Raw genomic sequence first — 17,097 nt, 5'->3', positions numbered from 1 at the left:
AACTTACGACCTCACAATTGCACAAGCAGGAAGCACACTGTGAACACTGTATATCCCTCAGGAAGGACACACTCCCAAATGTCCTTTTCAAGTGTGGCCATGAAGAATAATGGAAGATCCTCCCAGAGGATGGACCAAAGGCCGTGGACAAGGGAGTTCCACCGAGAGAGCAGAATCAGAATCTAATCAAGGAACTTCCCAACCACAGGGCGGGAGACCATCAGAACGCCTGCTCCGTAAGGTTTCATACACACCAGCAATCAGTAATTGCTGATGTCTTCCATTCTTCTGTTTTCCAAAAGAGAGTTTTTATTGTAGGTATCCTGTCCCTGATCCACCATTATACACTGAGAGAAAGAAAAGACGAATAGCTTATCTTTTTATTTACAGATCACCACAAGAAGCCCCATCCAGACACCATGGAGAAGATAGCACTTGACCTGAAGATCCCAAACTTTGTGCTTCCGCACTGACGTCATCGGTCTTTGGGTTGCCTCTGATGGAGAAAGAGTATGTTCCATAAAAGAGAGGAAGAAAGGAACAGACAATTTGTGACCAGAATGACAGACTGTGGAGGACATTGGTTAGCAAGTCAACAAGAACTATTTCCTTTTTCTCCTGGGCACACTGTTAGATTATGCTTCCCAGGCTCCCCTGTGGCTAGACACAGCCCTGTGTCTGAGTTCTGACCAATGAAATGTGGGCAGAAGTGACCTCTGTTTCTTCCAGGCCTGGTCCATTTAGCCTCTGACTCACGACCCTCCATGCTCTTTCCCTTCCACCAGGAGAGACTGGAGAAGACTAGGACAACCTTGGGAGTCATGTTGTGAAGATGGGGGAGCCACAGCTTAGAAGAAAAGTGGGCCCCTGAAAACACGTGGGAAAAGGCCACCCTCAAAGAGTGATTGTATTCGACTACGATATGAGCAAAAAATAAACGTACTTTAATCATACGAAGCCCCTGAGATTTGGGAGTTTATCTGTTACAATTTCTAGCTTACCCTAGTGTACCACAGGCAGAGGGAATAGCACAGGCAAAGACAGGAGGATGGAATAGATGACATAACCAGAGAGGGTGAGGACTTATCTCTGGCTGAAACGTAGACGTAAGGGGGAGAGCAGCAGAAGACGAGTTAAAAAGGTTCCTTTGGGCAAATTGCTATAAGTTTTGAAAGCTATGCAAAAATTTGAACTTTATGTTATAGAAAATGAGGACCATCAAAAGTTTTTTATTTTTATATCTTCCATTTAAAACTGTTGTAGTAAATGCTGACTATTACCTGCCTTTTCCGAGGCAATTGAGAATCCAAATCATCCACACACTGTTGCTCTCCAAAATTGAGGATATGAAATATAATCACCCAGCTGACAACAGCTGTTGCAGTCCGTTGAAGCTGCAACTCATCTCAAAATGGATCCTGCCGAATTCAGTAAGAAAATCGAGAATCAGTAACCCTCAGAGAAAAAGCCAACTTTTAAAAGCTGCCTCTTTATGAAACTATAGCATGTGTGATTTTCAAGTAATGAATGATATTCATGCAACAAAATGAAACTTGAGATGGGCTTCAGTTAATGCCACATTTCAAGCTCCTTCCATATGGCAGGTATCCTACTGGGTGTCTATGACAGGAATATAAATAAATGACTTATCAGGACTTTGAATGGCTCACAAACTAATACAATCAGTAGGCACATAAACAGATTAACCAGGATGTGTCAGGTCACACGATATTATAAAAATAGGACCCACTAGGGGCGAGCCCGTGGCGTAGTGGCTGACTTTGTGGGCTTCGCTTTGGCAGCCCAAGATTCACAGGTTCAGATCCTGGGTGTGGACCTATGCACCAATCATCAAGCCATGCTCTGGCAGCGTCCCACATACAAAAAAATTGAGGAAGATTGCCACAGATGTTACCTCAGCGACAATGTTCCTCAAGCAAAAAGAGGAAGATTGGCAGCAGATGTTAGCTCAGGGCCAATCTTCCTCACCAAAAATAATAGGACCCACTAGAATTACAGAGCTTGGAGGGAATCAGTGGTAACTGAACTTCCTTAGCCTGATACTGAAGATCCTTCTTGGTAGGACCCAACCTACCTTTGCAGGCTGAAATTTCACTACTTTCCTTCACACAATTACTTGCTCTCATACCTTCCTCCATTTTTCCACCTCCGAGCCTTGCCTTCTGTCTCCCACTCTCTCCCTGACCCATTACTGACTACTGTTTCAGGTGCCACTAAGATTCCACTAATGACGTCTTCTCTGGTTCCAGTGGGTGCATTCTCTCCCTTCTCTGCAGTGCCATCAGCTCGCTCTGTCTCTCAGGAGGTTAGCACTCTCTGCTTTGTGTCATCATTATTTTCTGACTTCCTGGTCTTCGCTCTGAACTATAAGCCCCCTGATGATCAGAGCATTTCTGTTCCTTTTTTATATTCCCAGTACCAGGTATAGCACCTTGTATGTACATAGTGGATGTTCAATAAGTATTTTCTGAATATTAGAATTTTAAACCCAAAACCTCCTCCCTGAAGACGCTGACTATGCACACACCAGTAGTCACTGCACTCCATGGTCCAGAGCTTAACAGTTGGGTGACAGATGATGTTTTCTCATGGAAGGGGGCGATTTTGCAAGAGGAATCAGTGATAGTCAATAGGGAAAGTAAAAATAATGCTACACCCCTGGTTCCAAATAGTGCCTAGCTGTATTACAGAAACTAAGACTGTCCAATGAGCCAATATCTTGGCTTACTGATTAGAAGAATTGAAATCCAATTTTTCCACGTTTTCTTTACTGCAAAACAGTCTTTTATAGAAGAAACTCTATAAACTGTTAAAATGTCATATCAGCATTTTCTCTTAAACAATCCAGTGAGAAGAAAATGGACAGTTGCCTCCTTTTCTAATATTAATACCATTAGCAAATGGTATTGACATCAGGGCAAGTGGGTGGGTAGGAAATATTGACTATCCATAATGTTCCCACGCTGGTGCAGTAAGAGAGCTGGGAGCTAAAACATGGGGACAAATCAGCATTATTCAGGATGGAATGGTCAAAACCAAAAGTGGGAAAGATCAATGCCTATAAAATATTGAAGTATACTGAACTTGTTGACTAGTCTCTGGAATATAATAAGACAAATATATGCTTAAAGTTTAAGAGGGGAAAAATTTAGGGTATACAGAAATAGACACAAGTATTTTTTAAATGGAGTAAACTTTAGGTTTTTGTTAAGAGACAAGAGTAGACAAGAATGAAAATATAAGTAAATCAATAATAATAATATCTCCATAGTTTATTGATAGTAGAGACATTCTTATGGAAGTGGTCCTCTAGTTGGGTTCTGGGACCCCTCGACCACTGTAATTATTAAAGGAGACCTAAATACATACACACAGCAGGCCTTGTCTGTGGATTGTATAAATGACATGTCTAACACATATGTACCACCATACACAACACAAAAATGGACGCTTTACCAGTGAGTAATGGAACGTCAGACGGGTTGGGGGAGCCAGGCAGACTGATCCGGTAGGGACACGCTCACAAGGGAAGAGCTATCGGAGAGAGGAAGAGGACTCTCTCCTGGTCAGGGGACACGTGATCAATGGGAGGATTCTTGGCAGGAGCACGGGCTTTGAGCAGAAAAGCGAGGAGTACAGGCAGCAAGATAGGGCGAGGCTACGTCGTGAGTGATGGAACCTCTCAGATCTTCAGGAAAACTACCACATTCAGAAAATTCTGGGTATGCTTAAATTTTTTATGGTAAATGGTTAAGGGGCTGAGCTTCTGGATTTGTCCCAGGGCTCATCCCAAACAGCAAAAAAGTGGGAATAAAGGGAAGCATGAGGAACTAAAGAGCAAGAAACATGAGCAGCCCTTCACCTGTTATAGGCCCTGGAAGTGGAGTCCGGGCTTCACTTCATCAGATCTTGAGGGACTTGGGGACGTTGGGAAGTACCTGAGTTCCTCATATAAATTCACTTAGAAGTCTTCCTGAGGGGCTGGCCCCGTGGCCGAGTGGTTAAGTTCTCGCGCTCTGCTTCGGGGCCCGGAGTTTCCCTGGTTCGGGTCCTGGGCGCAGACATGGCACCGCTGGTTGGGCCATGCTGAGGCGGCATCCCACATGCCGAAACTGGAGGCACCCACAACTAAAAATATGCAATTATGTACTGGGAGGCTTTGGGGGGGAAAAGGAAAAGAAAGTAAAATCTTTACAAAAAAAAAAAAAAAAGTCTTCCTGAATCCTTAGAAGCTTTTTGTCCTTGTGTGTTTCCTCAGTTGATAGAATAATGCAAAAAAGAAGTTTTACATTAAAAAATCAACCTTCACACTACACGAGTTCAGAACCACTCTTTTCGGAGCACTGGCCTGTTGTGATTGGTGTCAAGCTTCCCCAGAGAGGGAAGGCTGAGCTGGGTCCACTGCAAAACTGTGACCCGCCACGTAGGCCCGTGTCCTCTCTGAGAGCAACCACAGACCACATTCCGGCCCGTGTGCTGTTGGATAAAAGGAAGACTGGTCACAAGGAAGGCCCAGCAAGGGTGTAAATGGTCAGAGCTTTCATCACAGTTTCTACTTTCCTTTCCTCCCTCGACCTCATTTAATACTCACAACAACCCTCTATGGAAATTAATATTATCTTCCCGATATTAAAGGTGAAGAAATTGAGGCACAGAATTGACCAAGGTCTCAACAGCTAGTAAGTGGCAGAGCTAGAATCCAAAACTGTCTACTTGGCTGTGAAGCCGAAGAGCACGATGATTAATAAATTACTCAGCTACCTATTGAGCATCCACACCGTGCAAAGCACTAAAATAAGCATAAAATTAGCTAATGGCACAGACATTACTGTGTTAGGCAGCATTCCCCAAAGAAACAGAACCAATAGGATGGTACAGAGGGAGAGAAAGAGATTTATTCTAGGAATTGGCTCCTGCAGTTATGGAGACTGACAAGTCAGAATCCTCAGTGTAGATGGCAGGCTGGAGACCCGTGAGTCCAGTTCCAAAGGCCAGCAGGCACAGGTCGAGGAAAGTTGATGGTATAGACAAATTCTAAAGGCAGTCAGTTGGGGAATTTTTCTCTTACTTACGGGAGGATCTGTCTTTTTGTTCTATTTAGGCCTTCAACTGATTGGATGAGGCCCACCCACATTATAGATGGCAGTCTGCCTTACTCTACCCATTAAAATGTTAACCTCATCCAAAAACACCCAGAATAATGTTTGACCAAATATCTGGGCATCTTGTGGCCAAGTCAAGTTGACACATAAAATTAACCATCACAGGGGCTGGCCTGTAACCGAGCAGTTAAGTTCGCGGCTCCACTTCAGCAGCCCAGGGTTTTGCTGGTCAGATTCTGGGTGCGGACATGGCACCACTCATCAGGCCATGCCGAGGCGGCGTCCCACATAGCACAACCAGAAGGATCTACAACTAGAATATATAACTATGTTCTGGGGGGCTTTGGGGAAAAGAAGAAGGGAAAAAAAAATAAGATTGGCAACAGATGTTAGCTCAGAGCCACTCTTTAAGAAAAAAAATTAACCCTCACAATTACATTTAAAATGAACCCTTCTCTCAATCTTTTCTATCCTTATGGTAACTTTTAATTTATGTACTTTACTAGTCTGAAATTTAATAGAAGTACTTTTTGGTCTCAAATACTTAAGAACCCACAATTCCCTTGAGAGCAATTAGGGATATCATTTACATTTGTATCTCTCATTTTTAAACTTTAAATTAGATTTTAAACGTAGGCTTTCAATTACTAGGTCCTCAGGGAACTCCTAAACTTACTAAGACATAAATTTGAAATTAATGCTTTCAGAGTTAAGCTCCTTTCTGTAAAACTCTTACCTAAGTAAAGTTTATCATTTTTCACTTTTACCATATAGTTAAAGACAAGAAAAAAAATGTCTGAGTCAGGGAAATGAGTACTGAGGCAGAAAGGACAACCTAAACCAGATGGTGATTTAATCAGCAGAAATTAATTAATTAATCACGTGATTAATCAGGAGAAATACTAACAAAATTATAAACAGCAGTGAATACAATGCCTGGTAAAAAAGAAAGCAAACTTCAGAGCTAGAGAATAACTTCTAGCACCAACCATGAGGACCTACCATCGCATCCTAAGCTAAGGGTTAGTGTTAGAGTCAGGACTAGGTCTCAGTGTTAGGGTTCCCTGAGGGCAGAATCACACCTTCATGTCCCCGACATGTGGTATAATACAGGCCTTACACAACAGTCGTTCAATAAATTATTTGAAGTTAAACAAGAATCAACTAGACTTATTGTGATGATCATTTAGCAATATATACAAATATCAAATCATTATGTCGTGCACCTAATATAATGTTATGTGTCAGGTATATCTTAATAAAAAAAATATTTAAGGGGCCAACCCCATGGCCAAGTGGTTAAGTTCATGGGCTCTGCTTTGGCGACCCAGGGTTTGCTGGTTTGGATCCTGGGCACAGACCTACACACAGCTCATGAAGCCACGTTGTGATGGCATCCCACACAGAAGAAATAGTATGACCTACAACCAGGATATACAGCTATGTACTGGGGCTTTGGGGAGAAGACAAAAAAAAAAGGGGGAAGATTGGCAACAGATGTTAGCTCAGGGCCAATCTTCCTCACCAAAATATATATATATTTAAGAGAAGAGTAGATATTCCTAGAAAAGTAGTTTTGCAGAGGGAATAGAAGGAAAAAGAGAGGCCTGTGACGTCCAGGCCTGTGCTGTGTCTTGGTTACCGGTTTATTAGGGACAGAGGCTGAGACTTCAAAACCTCTGGGTTATCAAAGGAGTAGGCTTTACATGCAGACAAGTTCCCAAGGCCTAATACCCTTGTTTAGTTCAAGAAATATTTACATCTTCCCTGTGTCAATAGAACGGATCAAAAATTAGATATTTAAGAACTCCCACCACATCCCCCACCCACCTGGCTTTTTTCTTTTTCCTAAAAAGCTAATAACTTTTTCTAGATTAATTAGGGAGAAAGAATGTTCATTTCTAATTCTCCTTTTCTAAGCTTTCTACCACCTTCAAATATTTAGGCTTTGTTTTTGGCTTGAACAACCTTTTTTGAAACACACACACACACTCACACACACACACACTAGGATTTATGTCGATCTCAGTCCGATTAGAAATACAAGGTCAGCTTCACTTTATGTGCACGCAGCACTATGGGAATTCTGATGCAATCAGAGGTCAGATACTGCTTCAAAGCCACAAGAATTCTCACACAGATATAGACATAGATATAGATAGGAGTCCAAACACCATTTCACTTCATATAGTACATTTCCTGGGAAGAAACCCAAAAGTTTCATACTCTATATACGTAAGGCACCAATTAAACAAAGCTGTCATGTCAAAGCTTTCAGAACAAGTGCAGAACCTCTGGCCTAGGATACAGGGTCCAGACCTTTACATCTGAGAAAAGTACCTTGAGACCCTTCAGACTCCAAATTTCGTCTGAAAGAATAAGCTTAGTCAATAGTGTGGACACAGAGTCAGCTCGCTAGGAGAGATTTCATTAGAATCGAGGTGTGGTCAGAGAAGAACGACAATCATTAAGCCCAGGCTTAGAAGTCACCCAGGAATTTTTCTAACCGCTATTACTAATGAAATTATAAAATAGAATCTTAGGATTAGAGGAGGTGTTAACATGTCGTCTAGATTCTCGAGGATAACACTGCATCAGCCACATGACTATCCATATTTTAATTCATTTTTTATGCTCATTGAAATGCATTTGGAGACAACTGATTTAAAAAGCCTGAACTTAGCATTTTTTAAGTTACTGGCAATTTGACTTCCAGCTTGAATAAAAAAAACAAAAGCAACTTACAAAAACCAGTCAAGTACAGTATGGAACATTTAGGAAGACAGTTATGTGGAAAATTCTAATGTGTTTTTTAAATGTTTCGGCACATGTTTTGAGACTGGTTTTAGACAACAGAGGGAAAAAGATTAGCAGTCAGAAGGAAGAAGTCTCAAAAAGATCACATGTACACCACTTCTTTACCAAATGTGAAAACCACAACATGTAGCCCTGCTGGTTCTAGTGCCCACGATGGGACGTCTGTCCCACTGACATAGGTCGGCTGCTTGAGATCTCGAGCTCTCCTAAGCCAACAGAGGCAAGAATTCTACTACAACATTTCTCTATTTATTTACATCACCTACATTTCAAAAGATGACTTACTTTTTCCCTGGAGTCTAAGACTTTGCCTGAACGAGGAGATGGTTATTGCTTAACTCTCCCCAAACTTATTTCCACTAGTCAGTCACTTGGTTCAATTATCTAAGCCCTTTCCTCTAACACTGAACAGAAATGGCCCTGATGAGATTTTCTGGACAGTAATGTGCTGTTTGCCTGGGAGAGCTGCCTTTAAAAATTGTGTCCTCCGTTAGCTCTGAAAATTTATCACTTATGTCTCGGAGATAAAGCAAAGCATGGAACAAAACACAAATATCGTCCACATAACCTTAATTTTCTACAACAGTCCAAATTTCATGGATTAAAATATAGCATTGTGTCAAATAATAGAGTTTTGGTTAAATAAATTGTAATATACCATACAATGGGCAACTGTATAGCCATTTAAAAGATGTGTGGAAGAACATGAAATGGAAAATAGAAAATGCATTTAGGTTAGAAGCCAGGGTGTAGAACACTCTTATAGTACAATCCTGATTTTGTACAGACAGGGAGAGGACTGAAAAATAGACACCAAAATAATAATTTTAGTTATATTTCGGTGGTAAAACTATGTGTAATTTTTATTTTTTCTTTGAATTTTTCCATATTTGCTAAGTTTTCTATAGAAAGTGTTATTTATTAAATAGATTAAAAATAATTGCAGAGAGAAAATACAGTCACTGTCATCCATTCAGCAAAAGATATCTGAAAAAGTCAAAGCTGCAATGTTTCCTCTGAGCTTCAGTATAAGCATCTTTTGCATGGTCTTTAAATTCATTCTTGCCCCTTCTTTCTAGCCAAATCTGTATTACATTCTATTGCTGCATAACAATTTACCACAAAACTTAGCAGCTTAAAACAATGCACATTTATTATCTCACAATTTCCGGGGGTTGTGAGTCTGGGCACAACTTATCTGGATCCTCTGCTTCATGGGCTCTCAGTCAAGGGTTGGCCCAGGATTTGCAGTCTCATCTGAAGTTTCAGCTGGGGGAAGATGGACTTCCAAAGCTCGCTCATTGGTTGTTAGCAGCATTAAGTTCCTTACAGGCTGTTGAATTAAAGACCTCAGTTTTTGCTGGCTGTTGGCCAGAGGTTTCTCTCACTTTCCTGCCACGTGTGTCTCTCCCACATGGCAGCTTGCTTCATTCATCAAAGCATACAAGCCAAGAAGACAACAGAAAGGATCTGCTAGCAAGATGGAAGTCACAATATTTTATAACTCAATCACAGAAGTGACCGACTGTCACCTTTGCCATAGTCTATTGTCTAGAACTAAGTCATCAAGCCCAGCCCACACTCAAGAGGAGAAGATGGGCACACGAGGGCACGAACACCAACGGGTGGGGATCACTGGGAATCAACTTACAAGACTGCCTACCATATCCTTCTTTCCGATTAGCCTTTCTGTAATTGCTGATATACCTTAGAATCGGTTCTCTTTTACCTCCCTCAAGTCTCTTCCTTAGCCGTCTATAAATTTAAAAAATAAATATAATACACATCAGGTTTTCTGTTTTACAGTTTAACTTTTTTAGGTAAAATAAGTAATTTAAAAATCATATTTTTCTGATGATAAATTGATGGATTTTTTTTTTGTATGTGACTATCTTTAAGGGATTTTGAATTCCTTTAAAGGGAAAAAGAAAAACTCTACCACTATATTATTTATAACACTAGCAAACTATTTAAAAACCTTAATTTTCAGTGAATATAAATTATGACACAGTCATCAGAGGGAATAATATTTAATCATTAAAATCATCTTGTAGAAGAACATTTATGACATCAGAAACATCTTCTCTATTGTTAAATGAAAACATCCAGATCTAAATCAATATCTAGAGTACAATCACAACTTGTTGAAATACACAAGTAAACAAATAGGAATATTATTGGAAGTGTGCCCTCCAAAATAGTAACAGTTTTTATCTTTGGGTATTAAAGTCTCAAGTGATTTTTTTCCCTTAACAATGCTTTCAGAATCTAAATATTTTATTAATATATTACTAATAAATTATTATTTATTAAATATTATGTTTATTATTTATAAATAATAAATAGCATTTTCTTCTTTCCTCTCAATGAAGCAACATCTAAAATTAATATATTTATTACTAATATTTAATTAATACTTGCGACCAATATTATCCACAAATTCCTAATAGAGTCTCTGAATAATCCTTATACAACCAAACAATTTTGAAATTCAAGTAATATAAATGAATTTTAAACAATATAAAATATTGAGAAAGTTATAATGATCTTACACAGTGATGAGAATATTATCTGTTACCACTAAGAACAAAAGGGAAAATGAATACTCTAGAATCCTTCTAGATGAAACCTCTTGGGAGCATGAGATGAGTGGAGTATAAATTAATAAAATTTTCAAACAAATTCATTTATTTTTTTCACATACTATTTGAGTGTCTGTTATGTGCAGAGAGATACCTTCAAAGCTCAAATTCAATTTGTTAGTTTGGAACATAAAATCCAACTTAGCACATAAAATTTTCCTGTTTCCTGTATTAAATCATTTTTCAAATGTCTAATAGTATTTTCTAATTAACTTATTGAATTTTTGTGTACTACCTTAAACTTTTGACAGAAGTTAGTTGCTATTGAATTTTCAGTAAACCAGCCTTCTTCCATTTCTGTCACATTATGGGAAGCAGACAAAAAAATTAAAACAGAAAGCCCATCAACATTAAAACATCACCTTGAGAACAGTGCTATATTCCAAATTAGTTTCCTCCACAGCATCTAGCAAATGCAATTCATTTGTGGAAAAAAATTTTTTTCATGGGGGTATTTATCCAAAGAACATGAAATCAAAAATACAAACAGACTTACGCGTCCCTATGTTCATCACAGTAGCCAAGACGTGGAAGCAACCCAAGTGCCCAGCAACTCATGAATGGATAAAGAAGATGTGGTGTATGTATACAATGGAATACTACTCAGTCATAAAAAAGACAAAATCGTTCCATTTGAGACAACATAGATAGACCTTGAGGGTATTATGCTAAGCAAAATAAGCCAGACAGAGAAAGATAAACACCGTGTGATTTCACTCATATGTGGAAGATAAACAAATACATAGATAAGGAGAATAGATTAGTGCTTACTAGAGGGTAAGGGGATGGGGAAAGGGTGAAAGGGGTAAAAGGGCACATATGTATGGTGATGGATAAAGACTAGACTATTGGTGGTGAACACAATGCAGTCTATATAGAAACTGATATATAATAATGTACACCTGAAATTACACGGTGTTATAAACCAGTATGACCTCAATAAAATAAATATATAAATAAATGAATAAAAATTTAAAAACAACTAGACTATTGGTGGTGAACACAATGCAGTCTATACAGAAACTGATTTATAATAATGTACACCTGAAATTTACACAATGTTATAAGCCAATATGACCTCAATAAAATAATTTTGTTAATTTTTTAAGGGGCTAAATAGAAAACGAAGAACAGAAAATTAGGGGAGAAACTTCCCAAAGCTTTCTGAGGACAAGTTAGCCAGGTGAAATTGTCTAACCAGTCTTTTATTCATAAACATTGTTAATTTAATTATATCCTTCATGCCTACATTTTGATATAGCCACTTCCTTCTTTTTGAATACTGTTCCTTTTCAGAATATAGAAATAATATATAATCATTGTAGAGAATTTGTAAAGTAGACAAAGGCACAAGGAAGAACACATAAGTCACCCACAATTGTACCACCCAGATTTTACTATCGTTAATATTTACATTATTACCTCTCTTTTATATTTTTTACTAAAAAAATTGATCCTGCTGAGTATAAAGCTGTGTGTTCCCTTTTCACTAAACATTATACATTTACTCATGACATTAAATGTCTTTTGAATACAGTATTTTAATGATATTCCATCATGGTGATCATCTTTGTACCCAAATCTCTGTTCAAGTATTCGAAATATTTCATCAAGTTTTATGTGAGCATTATACTACATTTGTAAATTAATTGACAAAATTTTTAGCCTGATGTCTCAATGCTCTGCAACCATTTCTATAAATAGAATTTCTCTTTTCCCAAAACTTGAAAAACTCACCTTTTCTTACTATCTGCATGTAGAGTCATTTGGGAGGTAAGGGGAATTCCTCCATGGTTACTGAACTATTCAGGTTTTCTACTCACATGGAATCAATTTAGGTTACTTTTTCCGGAAAATTTATGTTATCTCTTGTGCAAGTCCTTCTCAAGTAGAGCAGATTGTTGCTGAATGTTCTCGTTTTCCATATTCTTCAAGATTATTTAAATGAGAAGGTGGGAGAAGAGAAATCAGGTGTTTCTAACTAGTTACTGTGATATTCAGAAACCTCTCCACCAGCTTGTGAAAACTCAATGTCTGCCTGGAACAACAATGATAAAAAGTTTGTTAAATATTCACTATGCTCCAGATCACATGCTAAGTGCTTTAGGTATATTATCTAATGTAACCCTTACAAGAACCTCACAACAAGTAGATATTATTATTCCCATTTAAGAGATGAAGAAATGGGATATTGAAGAAATTAAGTAATTTCTCCAACCTGTAGGTGGTGGAACTAGTCTAGCACCCAAGTCTGTATGACTCCAACCCATTTCTTTACCAACTAAGCAATATTGTCTCCTATTATGAGCCATTTTTCTCTACTGTTCTTCAATGTATTACTTAATTAGATATGTTTACATGCATTAACTATTTCTCTCAGATGATGAAAGAATCTGAACTTGGAAAAAGAAGAAAAAGGAATCTGATGCTTTTAGATACAAGAGACTTTTATCACCATGTTGCAAGAGGAATAGGCTTTGAAAATCCAAGACATTTCCAAAAACTGAAAATGTTATACATTCTACAACATCTTCTTGCCTAAATGACATTGTAAGTGCAAGCTTCTTCTGTGGTACATTGAATGACACAGCAATGATATTTCCACTCACCTTTATATCTTAGAGCCAAGAGATTTGCTGAAGCATGAATGTCTCAGCATATGGAATATTTAAAACATTAATTACCTACAATTTTTAAAATGAACATGATAAAAAATTTAAAAATTAAAAAAACAAAAGTGAAAATAACTATTATGAGAATGGCTGAACTAGTGCCTCAACGAGCAATCAGGGATGGAATTATAGTAATTTAGAGTCAAGGACTAAAATAATTAAAGGAGAATAAGCACTCACTTAGACCAGTTCTCAGCACAAATAAAGGAAAATACCACTACCGTTTAGCATTGCTTGTAAAATCCAATTTGGAAAGTAAATATGTAATGCATTGGGAAAATGCTTTAGCATGGACAAGAGGGAGGCGAAAAAGCCATTTGCTCATTTAGACCAATTAACACCCTATTAGTTCTTTAACATGATTTGTCTACATCCTTTGCACTGAGATACTCTATAATAATGAAGTAAGCCTAACAAAATTGTTTGAAGTGAACCACCATGTGTATAGGAACAAATGAATTTTTTAAAGGAAAAGTAAGAAAACTGGAACATTTCAATCACCCAGTAAGGGAAGTAAACACAGTGGATGGTTGCTCCCTCACTGAGTCCCCAACTAAAGCAACTCAATATACGCCATATTACCAAGAAGAAATGCAGAGAAAGGAGCATGCCAACAAGTTGCCTCATGCCGCACAACTCAACAATTAATCTATGAAGCCCACTTTGACTTCATGTCTTCGAGAATAAAATCCTCTAATGTAGCTGGATTTTGTCTTAAGGCAATAGGGTCTGCTTGGGTGGTATTGTTTTATCTCACGTCCAATATTTCACCAGCTTTCGCATAGGCCTCAACAAAAGACATTAGTTATTTCTTATTCATTAAATCACTGATTTTATTTAAAAGTAGAAGCATGACAGCATAAAGGAAAAATAGTTTACCAATCTATATGTTCTGGCCATCTGCTTGCTAACATGTCAAAAAAAAGCTGGATGGATTTTTACCAACTAGGGGAGTAAGTTTTGGTTGGTCTGACTTAAATCTAGATTATTGACAGCGGCAAATATTGTAGATTAGTATGCTGAACATCAATTCCAAGCTCATTGTATTATCCTTCTGACACCATAGGGCCCAAAAAGCTTTTTTTCCCCCAAGTTCCCTTGCAGCTATGTCTTCTGGATATGACTTAAATGATGCCAATCACATGCACTCAAGACTTGAATTCAGAACCAGGTTAATTGTGAGAGTGGCAGGACATGTGGCATCATTTGCCCTGGTGCCGATAGAGCAGAAGGGGTATGGCCCCAAGTTGGTACCAATTTAGCAGAAGCAGCTTCCTGACCATGGCTGCAGCTCCTTTAGTAACACAGTTGGGCAGCAAGGCTTTGGAAATTCATTCTAGGGTCTGCCTCCTCAGCTTAGAGTCTTCTTTTGAATCCTTCCAACAATTTGGGGCCCTATTTAATAACCCATAAGACATCCCCTTCTGCTTAAAACAGCTACCACAAATTCTGTTCTCTGTAACTGAATCCTGACTAATAGGATGATTGATATAAAATTTACCTTAGAAGGGTCCTGGGACAATGAGAGATCCAAGAACATCCATCAGGGAGGAACACTCTCTCCAGGGCAATTGAAACTGATGCTCAAAGTGGAAATTGTTTGTGCCCTCGAAAAGATGAGCCATAATCCTCCAGATCCACGGAAAATGAAGCACATAGATAGATTCTTGTAACTGTCAGTCAGGAGAACATGGTCTGTCACAGGCTACTGAAATCCAAGCCAACATTTGGTTGGAATATTTGGTTCCAATTAGGAGGAACATGCCATACCTAATAAACCACTGTGGACAGAGACATGGTGGTGCAGAAATGAGCCACAAATCAGCAATGTTAAGGAATCTAATAATAGTTTAATGTTGAACATTCACCACTTTGTTGTTCATGCTATTCCTGGAATCAATTACTAAGCTCCATAGATTATGAAATTCTTATTATCAAAGCAACATGAAGAATTTGGATGTTTAAATAAGATCAATGTTTACAACAGGGCTTTCAGTAGCTTTAGTAAAGGGACATTCTCCAGAAGCCAGTTGATTCCTTTCAACTTCCCTTCTGCTTTTACATCTCTGCTCGTCCCTATAAGCCTCTATTGTACCATGACCAGTTATAAAGCCCAGAGAAAACATTAAGAATTAAGGATATTGGGGCTGGCCCCGTGGCTGAGTGGTTAAGTTTGTGCGCTCCGCTGCAGGCGGCCCAGTGTTTCGTCGGTTCGAATCCTGGGCGCGGACATGGCACTGCTCGTCAGACCACGCTGAGGCAGCGTCCCACATGCCACAACTAGAGGAACCCACAACGAAGAATACACAACTATGTACCGGGGGGCTTTGGGGAGAAAAAGGAAAAAATAAAATCTTTAAAAAAAAAAAAAAAAGAATTAAGGATATTGATTTGTGATTCAGCTGTTTCTCTCAGGGTCAACTCTACCTCATCCAGCAGCAGGAATTCATTCATATAGACCCTGGACTTGAATTGACAAGTATGGTCTATGAGGAAGCGGTACTATGTTATAATTATAGGAAACTATTACAATACCAATTTTAAAAACTCTTATTTCTAATAAATATTATTCAACTATAGTTAATGAGTCTCCCAAGTAACACTGGGTGATAATAGAGCTAATACACAATAAATAAGGGGAAAATATCCCATGATAAGTACAAAGTAATGTAGCTCAAAAGTGTTGGTAAATTACTTAAATGTGAAAAACATCAGAAAGAAGAAAAAGTCAGTTCAACGACAGCTGTTGAAACGGTAATATTCGAATCAATGTCTGGCCAGAATTCTATCTCAATGAAAACAAGGTCTTCTCAGGATGTGAATCATCCACGTAACATTAATTACTAAACGCAAAGAAGCTCCACTTACTTTATTTATTCAGACAAAGAACAAATTCACAATTAACTGTTTGCTCAAACCTTATTTAAGGGTTTTGAAGTCGTGAATGAGGTCTTAGAGTTTTTAATGTACCTATTTAATTTTATGCTTGGTAGGAAGCCGTCTAAAACTTTCACAGGATATTAACCACAATCACCTCTGCAGGACTTCGGTGCTCAGTCATTTCTCTGCCTCTCAGGTCTGGAGGAAGCTTGGTTGGTTTTGTAGAATTAGTCATTCGCTCTGAATACTCTCCGAGGCCACACGATATAATCCCCAAGATTCCGAGAAGCTATCTGGGTATCCAAGACACTTTAGCTGTCAAGGGACTATCTTTAGTGGAATCACAGATGAGCTCAAAAATCAGACTAGACAAGCCAGAATACATAGAAGAATACAACAAATACTTTTTGACTTGCTATTCAGGTTCAGGGAAGAGGAAGATAGACTTGAGGTAGCAGCCAGGGCAGGCCGTGCCACCTACTGGTCAGCCAAGGTAAATAAAAAAAGTGTCCAGTGACTTCACTTCTGCCATACTGGGCAACTTGGGGATGTGGAGGGTTGGGAGGTCTCCTTCTAACCAGTGAAACACATATTAAATCACCTGGAGGAATCTTTCTGGAAGCTAATTAACTTATTTTAAAAGATTAAACCAAGGTCATTAATAATGTATATCAAGAAAGTCAAAAAGGAGAGCCCCATACTCCACAGAATTTTAGAATGATCACTCTTGAAAATGTCACCCGTCTCTATTTCAGTCAGTGTACCTTCCTACATCAGAACTTCCTTGGACCCCATTTAAAGAGGAATTCAATGAACATGTCCCGATTACAAACGAATATTTGATCCTCTGGGAAGGAACATGATTGATTTCATTTTTTAAATCACCACAGTTACAAATAGTCTTACTTTGGTTTAATATTGACAGAAGCCTCACAAATATTCCCTATCCATCAACTCATAAGT

Source organism: Equus asinus, chromosome 16, assembly GCF_041296235.1.
Source record: "Equus asinus isolate D_3611 breed Donkey chromosome 16, EquAss-T2T_v2, whole genome shotgun sequence".
Classification (NCBI taxonomy): Eukaryota; Metazoa; Chordata; class Mammalia; order Perissodactyla; family Equidae; genus Equus; species Equus asinus.
The sequence above is the reverse complement of the archived record's forward strand: the minus strand, read 5'-3'. Positions refer to the sequence as shown.